The sequence below is a fragment of the Mesoplodon mirus genome (assembly GCF_964341445.2).
Source record: "Mesoplodon mirus genome assembly, chromosome: 2".
Lineage (NCBI taxonomy): Eukaryota > Metazoa > Chordata > Mammalia > Artiodactyla > Ziphiidae > Mesoplodon > Mesoplodon mirus.
The window spans coordinates 77,046,814-77,060,016 of NC_138977.1; positions in this window are offsets into that span (position 1 = coordinate 77,046,814).

Sequence of the window (13,203 nt, forward strand, 5' to 3'; positions counted from 1 at the left end):
GTGTGCATGCATGTACACACACACATGGTAATGTCTTAGGAAATTCAAGTGAGAAAAAGTGGTTTTGATTGTGATTAATTCATTTTTATATATAGGTATAGCATATTTTTGATGAATAATAACATATCCCTTTTTAGAATCCTCAACTATTTAATGCCAAGGACAATCCAGAAAAAAAAAAGAAATGTTTTTTCTGCATCTGAAGTCAAACTCATACTTTTTTCATAACAAGGGAGAAATGAACCTGCCCTCAGACAAAATGGTATTGAAATATTACATATTTTAAGAATCAAGGTCACTGCTATCACTTGCTGGTTATTTAGTTTCTCCATTCAGCCCTATATAATGTCAACTTATGAAATGGAGTTGCTAAAAATGGACAATGAGAATTTTAACAATCAGAAAACAAGGTTTGGGGTTGTTGAGTGCAGTTCGTTAAGGAGAGCAGCTCTGAATATTTTTCAAAGAAAATTATTTATATTTCAGAAAAGATGAAATCTTATTTAGTCCATCATGATGACACAGCAGAAAATTTGTAATTAATTTTAGAAATATTATGTAAGAAATTACCTATTTTTAAAAAAGATTATAATTTAAAATTTTATTTACCTACTTACAAAAATTTATTTATCCCAGAAATAGGTATGCATATATGATGCCAGATATGCCATATGTTTTTCTATTTCACTCTGCATGTTTAAGTTTAATCCTTTGGGTACAAATTCAAAGTTAAACATATAAACAAGTGAAAAAAAAAACTTCAGTTAAGGTAGGAAAAACTATGAAACTTTATAACAGAATTGTGTTTGAGTATAATAAAAAGTTGAAGGTCATTTGTAAACATGACTTACCTCCTCATCTGATTCCTGCATATCTCTGATATAAGAACATTACACACAAAATCAATCAAACAAGAAAAAATATTGTTGCAGTTACATATTAGACTTTTATTGCTGTTCTAACAAGTTAACACAAATTTAGTGGATTAAAGCAATATAAATCAATTATCATCTTACAGTTCTATAAGTTAGAAGTCTGACTTCTGGGTTAAAATAATTGTGTTAGCAGGTTTGAATTCCTTTCTGGAGGCTCTATGAGATGCATTTCACTGCCTTTTACAGGTTCTGTAGACTACCACATTCCTTGACTAGTGGCCTCCTTCCTCCATCATGAAAATTAATTATGTCAAATCTCTCTGTGAATTTAGTCAGGAAAGGTCTTCCTGTCTTCTGGAGTCATCTGATAAGGTTGGATCCACCTGGATGATCCAGGTTAATTTCCCCATCTTAAGGTCCCTAACCTTAGCACACTTGCAAAGTGCCTTTTGCCATGTAAGGTAAAATATTCACAGGATCCAGAAATTAGAATGTGGACATCTTTAGGATTTATTATTCTGCCTACCTCAACTTGTTTTCTAAATTCTATTTTTATGAAAAAAAGATGGATAATTTGAGAATGGTAATTATGTTCTGATTATGTATATTATGTATTGTACAATGCTAATAGTTTCCCCTTCCATCTTCTAATGAAGTTACTCTGAAGTAAGCAAGTGGAGAGTATATACTTTCACACATGTTTCTACACTTAAACAAACAAATAAAAGGGGTATAAAGCCACCTCATTCAAAAGAGGATTCCATGATATGTCTATATCAGTGCTTAATATTCTATTTTTCATATAAAGATTTTACTCTGCTTTATATTAATACTACTTTACAGTTCACTCTGTATTATGTAGTACCTTCTCTCTCCCAATTTGTATGATGAAATAATCACAGAATATTATATAGGTATAAATCAATCATGGCATAAAACATGTCTGTTTGATGGAAATTAAATTTGATCCAGATATTACTAAAAATATCACAAACAATATAGCAATAAATACTTCTGTATACATGCCAGTAGGTGCTGACGATACAATCTCTGAAAGTAACATTTCTAAAGCAAAGTCCATGTATATTGTGGTGCACATGTTAAGTCAAGTAGTTGAGTATCTGTCCCAGTCTCTTTCCAGTTTTTCTTTTTTTTTTTCTTCAAAGGCTGGAAAGCTTAAGAACTATGTTTCCTAGACTCATTTGCACCTAGGATTCCTGATAAGACTATTTCATTTCTTAAAATTTTACTATTACTCTTTACTACTTTCTATGTCTGATAGGTTTATTTGTAATATTTTTGTTCCTTTAAAAGGGGCATATCACTCATTTTAAGTCTTTTCTATATAATGAAAATAACTAAAATTATGTATTTTCATTTAAAATTTCAGCTGTGACCAGAGAACATAAATTTCTACTTTTATCAGATTATTATCAGAATACAAGATCTGATTTAGAGATTATCATCAAATTATTTCAAGAAAGGAATGATTTTTTAAAACATACTCTCCTGTTTTTATATTTATTTTCTTATTTTTATTAAAACTACTTAGAAATTTGTATGTGTGAATGCAGTCCCAAAGATTTATAATAAGGAATTAGGATTGATTATTACTTTATTACTTAATTATTCATTATTCAATAACTTTTTCAAGTCTACAAATTGTCACCATATCTACCTCTCTACCAGTAATTATATACACACTCTGCTCTACTGTTTACATTGCTTATTGTTGTCTCTCCCTGAATGGAATAAAAGGTCCATTAAAGCAGAGAGTTTTGTCCTGTTTTGATTACAGATGTGGCCCAAAGATATAAATGAGTGCCTGGCAATTGGCTGTGGCTCAATACCATTTGCTGAAAGAATAGACTGATGGAGTGCCTACAATATGTCAGGCACTGTTCTAGGTTCTTGAGCTGTATCTGTGAAGAAAACAAAGATTCTTGTGGAACTTACGGTGTATGGGGTAGAGAAAGTCACATAGCCAGTGAACAGTAGTCATAAAATTAAGCTATATAGAATAGTAAAATTTGATGAGTACAAGGGAAAATAAACAGTATGTCAAGGACAAAAGAAATCAGAATAATTGGCTAGGTTGCAGAAGTAGTAGTTCTTTTATGGTGCTCATGGCAGGATGTATTAAGAAGGAAATGATTAAGCAAAATCTTAGAGGTAAAGGAGTTAACCATGAAGATAGAAGGGAATGAAAAATGTCAAGTTGAAGGTACAGACACGTTAGGGAAAGGAGAATTCCCTACATAAAAAATGGTAAAGTAGAGATAGGGATAGATAGGTGGTGAAGAGACCAGAGTTGTAAGGAGAGGGTGCAACTCTTGCGGGACCAAGACCAGAGAATGAACTTTGTTTCCTCTGATTGAAATGGGAGGCTTGATGAATTCTGAGCAGAGAAGTGTTATGTGATTTTATTTGAAAGGGATCATTCTTATTGGTACATTGAGAGTAAATAGTATGACGGTGAATTTAGAAGCAAAGCGTGCTTACCATTTTAGAAAGACCGATCAACTGGGGCATCCAGGCATCACTGAAGATTAACAATGTGTCATTTAATATTGAACTGTTGAGAGTATAAATTTTAAAAGCTGCCTATATAAACTGTTTCTTATAAATCAGAAAAGCTGAGTTAAACTTTCCTTATAAAGAGAGTAGTAAATCTTTTAAAATAAATATATGCATAACTATATACATACATATACTTATGGTTTATTTAGTTTGTAATAAATGTGGCCCTTTTTTTTCTTTTCTGTTTCTGGGTGTTAGATTTCCAGTGTTCTTCACATCTAGTATTTAGTCAAACTTTATAATTGAGCACCATGATTTCTCACCAGAGTGGAGGAAAACAAGACAATTTCCTCTTGTGAACAGAAATAATACAAATTCAATATATGTTTATTAAATATCTACTATATGAAAGTATCAATTCAGTATACATAACCTAAACAAAAAGCAATCCATCAAACATACTGTTTTTAGAGATCACATTTTATAAAGACTTGTTGATAGTTTTTACTCACATTTTTGATGCTTGAAATGCTTTTTCATCAAAGGTTACTCACATACATTTATGTGAATAAATGAAATACACTTCAATGACTGTAATGACATTAAGCAATTTCATTGGTCTCCCACCATCCCCACCTTAGGGATGGGATAGTAGGCTGCAGTGTTATGATATATAAAGCAAAGGCAAATCTAGAATGAGTTTTCTTGAGGAGGCTTGCATAAGCCACTTAGATAGCCTCATCCACCAGGCAGAAAACAGCAGAATCAAGAACTACAATTCTGCAGCCTGTGGAACAAAAACCACATTCAAAGAAAGACAGACAAAATGAAAAGGCAGAGGACTATGAACCAGATGAAGGAACAAGATAAAACTCCAGAAAAACAACTAAATGAAGTGGAGATAGGCAAACTTCCAGAAAAAGAATTCGGAATAATGATAGTGAAAATGATCCAGGACCTTGGAAAAAAACTGAAGAGGAAGATTGAGAAGATGCAAGAAATGTTTAATAAAGACATAGAAGAATTAAACAACAGATATGAACAGTACAATAATTGAAATGAAAAATACACTAGAAGGAATCAATAGCAGAATAACTGAGGTAGAAGAACGGATAAGTGACCTAGAAGACAGAATGGTGGAATTCACTGCTGTGGAACAGAATAAAGAATAAAGAAAGAAAAGAAATGAAGACAGCCTAAGAGACCTCTGAGACAACTTTAAATGCAACAACATTCACATTATAGGGGACCCTGAAGGAGAAGAGAGAGAGAAAGGACCTGAGAAAATATTTGAAGAGATTATAGTCCAAAACTTCCCTAACATGGGAAAAGAAATAGCCACCCAAGTCCAGGAAGCACAGAGAGCCCCAGGAAGGATAAACCCAAGGAGAAAAACACCAAGACTCATAGTAATCAAATTGACAAAAATTAAAGACAAAGAAAAATTATTAAAAACAAAAAGTGAAAAATGACAAATAATATACAAGGGAACTCCCAGAAGGTTAAAAAGCTGATTTCTCAGCAGAAACTCTACAAGCCAGGGGTGGGGGGGTACGGGTATGATATATTTAAAGGGATGAAAGGGAAGAACCTACAACCAAGATGAGTCTACCCAGCAAGGATCTCATTCAGGTTCGACAGAGAAATAAAAAGCTTTGCAGACAAGTGAAAGCTAAGAGAATTCAGCACAAACAAACCAGCTTAACAACAAATGCTAAAGGAACTTCTCTAAGTGGGAAACAAAAGAGAAGAAAAGTACTTACAAAAACAAACCCAAAACAATTAAGAAAATGGTAATAGGAACATACATATTGATAATTACCTTAAATGTGAATGGATTAAATGCTCCAACCAAAAGACACAGGTTTGCTGAATGGATACAATAACAATACCTATATATATGCTGTCTACAAGAGACCCACTTAGGACCTAGGGAAACATACAGACTGAAAGTGAGGGGATGGAAAAAGATATTCCACGCAAATGGTAATCAAAAGAAAGCTGGAGTAGCAATTCTCATATCAGAAAAAATAGACTTTAAAATAAAGATTGTTACAAGAGACAAGGAAGGACACTACATAATGATCAAGGGATCAATCCAAGAAGAAAATATAACAATTATAAATATATATGCACCCAACATAGGAGCACTTCAATACATAAGGCAAATGCTAACAGCTATAAAAGAGGAAACAGACATAACACAATAATAGTGAGGGACTTTAACACCTCACTTACACCAATGGACATGTCATCCAGGCAGAAAGTTAGTAAGGAACCACAAGCTTTAAATGACACAACAGACCAGACAGATTTAATTGATATTTATATGACATTCCATCCGAAAACAGCAGATTACACTTTCTTCTCAAGTGCACATGGAACATTCTCCAGGATAGATCACATTCTGGGTTACAAATCAAGCTTAAGTAAATTTAAGAAAATTGAAATCATATCAAACATCTTTTTGAACCACAACACTATGAGATTAAAAATCAATTACAGGGAAAAAAATGTAAAAACACAAACACATGTATGCTAAACAATACGTAACTAAATAACCAAAAGATCACTGAAGAAATCAAAGAGGAAATCAAAAAATACCTACAGACAAATTACAATGAAAACACAATGATCCAAAACCTATGGGATGCAGCAAAAGTAGTAGTAGTTCTAAGAGGGAAGTTTATAGCAATAAAATCCTACCTCAAAAAACATGAAAAATCTCAGATAAACAATCTAACTTTGCACCTAAAGGAACTAGAGAAAGAAGAACAAACAAAATCCAAAGTTAGCAGAAGGAAAGAAATCATAAAGAACAGAACAGAAATAAATGAAATAGAAACAAAGAAAACAATAACAAAGATCAGTAAAACTAAAAGCTGGTTATCTGAGAAGATAAACAAAATTGATAAACCTTTAGCCAGACTCATCAAGAAAAAGAGAGGACTCAAATCAATAAAATTAGAAATGAAAAAGAAGTTACAAGGGATACCACAGAAATACAAAGCATTATAAGAGACTACTACAGGCCACTCTATGCCAATAAAATGGACAACCTGGAAGAAAAGGACAAATTCTTAGAAACATATAGCCTTCGAAGACTGAACCAGGAAGAAATAGAAAATATGAACAGACCAAGCACAAGTAATGAAATTGAAACTGTGATTAAAAATCTTCCCAAAGGGCTTCCCTGGTGATGCCATGGTTGAGAGTCTGCCTGCCGATGCAGGGGGCATGGGTTCATGCCCTGGTCCGCAAAGATCCCACATGCCACGGAGCAGCTGGGCCCATGAGCCATAGCCGCTGGGCCTGCACGTCCCGGAGCCTGTGCTCCGCAACGCGAGAAGCCACAGCAGTGAGAGGCCAGTGTACCACAAAAAAACAAAAACAAACAAACAAAAAATATCTTCCCACAGAGGCTTCCCTGGTGGCGCAGTGGTTGAGTCTGCCTGCTGATGCAGGGGACATGGGTTCATGCCCCGGTCCGGGAAGATCCCACATGACACGGAGTGGCTGGGCCCCTGAGCCATGGCCACTGGGCCTGCGCGTCCGGAGCCTGTACTCCACAGGGGGAAAGGCCACAGCAGTGAGAGGCCCACGTACCGCAAAAAAAAAAAAAAAAAATCTTCCCACAAACAAAAGTCCAGGACCAGATGGCTTCACACGTGAATTCAGTCAAACATTTAGAGAAGAGCTAACACCCATCCTTCTCAAACTGTTCCAAAAAATTTCAGAGGAATGAACACTCCCAAACTCATTCTATGAGACCACCATCACCATGATACCAAAACCAGACAGAGATACGACAAAAAAAGAAAATTACAGACCAATATCATTGATGATATAGATGCAAAAATCTTCAACAAAATACTAGCAAACAAAATCCAACAACACATTAAAAGGATCATACACAATGATTAAGTGGGATTTATCCCAGGGATGCAAGGATTCTTCAATATATGCAAATCAATCAATGTGATATACCACATTAACAAATTGAAGAATAAAAACCATGTGATCATCTCAGTAGATACAGAAAAAGCTTTTGACAAAATTCAACATCGATTTATGATAAAAAAAACTCTCCAGAAACTGGGCATAGAGGGAACCTACCTCAATATAATAAAGGCCATATACAACAAACTCACAGCAAGTGTCATTCTCAGTGGTGAAAAACTGAAAGCATTTCCTCTAAGATAATGCATAAGACAAGGATGTCCACTCTCACCACTACTATTCAACATAGTTTTGGAAGTCCTAGCCATGGCTATCAGAGAAGAAAAAGAAATAAAAGGAATACAAATTGGAAAAGGAGAAGTAAAACTGTCACCCTTTGCAGATGACATGATACTATACATAGGTAATCCTAAATATGCCACCAGAAAACTACTAGAGCTAATCAATGAATTTGGTAAAGTTACAGGATACAAAGTTAATGCACAGAAATCTCTTGTAATCCTATAAACAAACAACAAAAGATCAGAAAGAGAAATTAAGGAAACAATGCCATTCACCACTGCAACAAAAAGAATAAAATACCTTGGACTAAACCTACCTAAGGAGGTAAAAGACCTGTACTCAGAAAACTATAAGACACCGATGAAAGAAATCAAAGATGACACAAAGAGATGGAGAGATAAACCATGTTCTTGGATTGGAGCAATAAATATTGTGAAAATGACTATACTACCCAAAGCAATCTATACATTCAATGCAATCCCTATCAAACTACCAATGGCATTTTTTACAGAACTAGAATAAAAAAATCTTAAAATTTGTATGGAGACACAAAAGACCCCAAATAGCCAAGGCAATATTGAGGGAAAAAAACGGAGCTTGAGGAATCAGACTCCCTGACTTCAGACTATTCTACAAAGCTACAGTAATCAAGACAGTATGGTACTGGCACAAAAACAGAAATATAGATCAATGGAGCAGGATAGAAAGCACAGAGATAAACCCATACACCTATGGTCAACTAATCTATGGCAAAGGAGGCAACAATATACAGTGGAGAAAAGACAACCTCTTCAATAAGTGGTTCTGGGAAAACTGGACAGCTACATGTAAAAGAATGAAATTAGAACACTCCCTAACACCATACACAAAGATAAACTCAAAATGGATTAAAGACCTAAATGTAAGACTGGACACTATAAAACTCTTAGAGGAAAACATAGGAAGAACACTCTTTGACATAAATCACAGCAAGATCCTTTTTGACCCCCCTCCTAGAGTAATGGAAATACAACGATTGTCTCTTTTTCCCTTTCCAATCAAGTACAGTAATAATAATTACTTTGATCTTAATTACAATGTTCTTTTCAGGCTACATAATTCACGGATACATGTGGTGTTAAAGTTTCTAAAGCACTATGGGCAAACACCTTTTCTCTGCCCCCAAAAATTGCAAAAGCTGAGCTATTAGATGTTATTGCTAAAGTCACCTCCTCATGCAAAATATGAATGTAAATAAAAGGTAAATTTGTTTTCATAGCATCAATGTATATTTGGCATTTCTCTAAGGCCTACACATGTCATCACTAAGGAAGGGACGTTCAAGAGTAATGAGTTCAAGTCTTTCATTTCAAATGATGAAAAAATGTAGGTTTCAGAGATCACATAGAAACAAAATGGTGTGAATGCACACAAATCACTACATAAATCATGTTTCTAATCCCTATTCTCATTCATGAGCTCTGCACATAAATTTCCAATCCCTTACTGGTATGGGGAAATCAATATCTGACAAGTGAGATTCCTCTATAATAGTTCATCTTCTTACTTATTTATTTTCCCTGAATTTGAACATTTTTTTTGAATTTTTAAGTGCTAAGTCCTTGAAATGATATCTTTTATTTAAACATATTTCTAAAAGTATTTTGGCAAGCACACTAGCTTTAGTTGATTTCTAAACATAGCATAATGCTCTTGCTGACTAAGAAAATTTTTCCTTAGGTACATTTTAGAATATCTTTTTAATGTTAATCTAATAGGCAAATGAGTATGGTAATATTTGCATTAATGATGAGATAGGGTAACTGTAAACAATTTTAAGAATAAATACTCTCTAGTTTTAAGGATAAATACTGTTGCAGCAGTCCAATCTTTGGAACACTGAGTCTAGTGCCTTGAATAGTGTGTCTAATAAGCCATTTATCTAGAAACACCAATCCTTTTTCTGTGCATCTGCCTCTATATGGAACATACACACCTATCCAGTAACAAATTACTGTGTTTTTAAAATATCAATTGAACTAGGAAAGGAAGGTAAGCAGATAACTCATTTTTTCCCCAAATTATGTGTGTATCTAGTTGTGAAACAAAGATAAACTTACTTTCATTTATATATGGAAACAGTCATACTTTCATTTATATATGGAAATAGTCATATAAAAATGATTTTCAGTAGTTATGAATTCCTTGCCTGTATTTTTTGAATAATATTGTGATTTTTTCCTTGAGCAAATATCATATATACAAAAATCTTGTCACTGAATAAAAACTGTTAAATAGATAGATTATATAAGCCAAGGAATTTCAACCCCTGTACTGTGATAGCAATAAAGATCTTTCTCTTGGTAATAGAATAGTAGTGGTATATGAGATTTATGTCACAATTTAACTGATTTAAGTTTAATATAATTTATATATATTTTTAATTGTCCTTGGTGCTAACACTATAGTTCTACAGATAATTGGAAAAACAATTTTAGTAGAATCATTCATAGAATATACTGCTACATTCAGAAAGTGATCAACAGCATGAATTGTATCAAGGTATTTGAACGTATTTAAAAGCATGATAAAAGGAAAGAAAAGAGCATTTGTTAATATTTTAAAATTTGAATTACATACTTAAAGAGATTCTTATATCTATATATTTCATAAGATTCCTTCTTGCTTCCCTGCTGAAAATGCTGTTCTTTATTAGAATTCACAGAATTTTGTATGTCCATAGGCTATTTTAATTTAGGGGGGTTGGGGAGGTGGTTGTATACAGAGGCCATAAGTCTAAATCATTTGATTTGACTTGTTTCAAATTTAATAATTATGTTGTCATTTATATTTGTCACAAGAACAGCATACTTGGCATAAATGCTAGTACCCGTGAACAGAGATTTTTGGTTGTTGTTGGTACAGAAAAGGATTCCTTGTTAAAATCTTAGTTTAAACCTCAGCAAAGATTTTTTTTTTACACTTCATTTCTTTTTTTAACATGATATTTAATTTACATATGCCTTATTTAATGAACCATGCAGTTCCCTAAACTGGCCTTGAAGTGGACTGAAAATGTCTAAGGGATTGGGTTAAAATCAGTGACCTTTGGTCATCTAAAATTCAGTTGATGGGAAGATGGAATTATTGTTTACCACATATTCTTAAATTTATAATTCAGATGGATATTGAAGCAACAAAAAAACAATATAAATCTTGAGTAGTTATTAATGAATTTTTAACATTTGCTATTAATGGATCAAAATCCATTGTAATGTTTTATTTTTATTTAATTAAAAGTCAATTTGTATTAAATTTAAAAACAAAATTAGAACTTGAGAGAGTCTTAACATCTCCCTATTTCCATTTGTTTCTTTTTAGGTAGCTCCTAAATAAATTCACCTATAGAATTCATTTTAATTAAACATTATACAAATGACAAGAACAATGTGACTTTTTCTGGAGGTGACTTCAATGTATGAAGGACAATATAATTATAATTATGCACTAGGTTTCTCTTTCTAGGGATTGCTAAATTTTTGAAAACTCTTTTTTCTGTGTCAACTTTGAAACATCATTGAAGAAAAAAGCTGAAGTACATTTTATCAGAAAACAACAAAAAAGTACTTTTGTACTTTTTTGTATTTTAGTGCCAAAAGTACTTTTTGGCACTAAAATATTGCCAAAATTAGTCATGTTTGAATATAAGTTTATTCTTTCTTGTCCTCATGTCGGAAGAATCAGATATGAGATTTTTCCCCATTCTCAGTTTTAAATCACTTACTTTATCTAAAATAATAAAATTTAAAACATTTTTCTATGAAAGTATAACTTTACTTTCTTAATTTTTTTCACCATAAAAAAGAATGAAATTTTGCTATTTGCAGCAACATGGATGGACTTGAAGGGAATTATGCCAAGTGAAGTAAGTCATACGGAGAAAGACAAATACTGCATGATGGTATTTATATGTGGAATCTAAAAAATAAAATGAACTAGTGAATAAAACAATAAAGACAGACTCACAGATAATGAGAGCAAAATAGTGTTGACCAGTGGGGGGGTGGGGAGGGGAAATACAGAGGTGGGGGAGTGGGAGGCATAAACTTAGGGTGTAAGATAGGCTCAAGGATGTATTGTACAACATGGGGAATATAGCCAATATTTTGTAATAAATGTAAATGGAAAGTAACTTTTAAAATTGTATAAAATAAAAAATAAGGCTTACATATGAAGAAACTAATATGAACAGTGATTAATAGTCTAAGAATAATAAGTGGCCAAGTCAATGCTCTAACACAGCTCTTTGGACTCCAAAGCCAAACCTTAATCTTAATCTTGAATATATATTGAGATTCAATTCCTACATCTATTAAATGAAAAGCTTGAAATAGTTAAGCTTTTAGATCTCATCCCTCTCTTAAAACCTATAACTCACTATTGAGTAAATTTAAAAGTAAATATATTTGATTTATATTATCAGTTACTAGGAATTTTACTATATACATAAAATATTAAAAAATGATTGAGACACAAAGGGCACATGAAAAAAATGCTCAACATCACTAAGTATTAGAGAAATGCAAATCAAAATAATAAATCCTGGAAAGGTGTGGAGAAAAAGGAAGCCTCCTACACTGCTGGTAGAAATGTAAATTGGTACAGCCACTATGGAAAACAGTATGAAGCTTCCTTAAAAACATTAAAAATAGAACTACCATATGATCCTACAACCCCACTTCTGGACATATCTCCAGAGAAAACCTTAATTTAAAAAGATAGGGCTTCCCTGGTGGTGCAGTGGTTGAGAGTATGCCTGCTGATGCAGGGGACACGGGTTCATGCCCCAGTCTGGGAAGATCCCACATGCGATGGAGTGGCTGGGCCCATGAGCCATGGCCACTGAGCCTGCGTGTCCGGAGCCTGTGCTCCACAATGGGAGAGGCCACAACAGTGAGAGTCCCACGTACCCCGAGGAAAAAAAAAATATATATATATATATACATGCACCCCAATGTTCATTGCAGCACTATTTACAATAGACAAGACATGGAAGCAACCTAAATGTCCATTGACAGATGAATAGATAAAGCAGATGTGGTATATTTATACAATGCAGTACTACACAGTCATGAAAAAGAACAAAATAATGCCATTTGCAGCAACATGGATGAACCCAGAGATTATCATACTAAATAAAGTAAGCCAGATAAAGACAAATATCATATGATATCACTTATATGTGGAATCTAAAAAAAAATGATACAAATGAACTTATATACAAAACAGAAATAGATGCACAGACATAGAAAACAAATTTATGGTTACCAAAGGTGGGGGGGAGGGATAAATCAGGAGTTTGGGACTAACATATACACACTACTATATATAAAATAGATAACCAACAAGGACCTACTGCATAGCTCTATACTTAATATTTTGTAATAACCTATAAAGGAAAAGAATCTGAAAAATATATATATGTATAATTGAATCACTTTGATGTACACCTGAAACTACCACAATATTGTAAATCAACTATACTTCAATAAACAAATTTTTGGGACTTCCCTGGTGGCACAGTGGT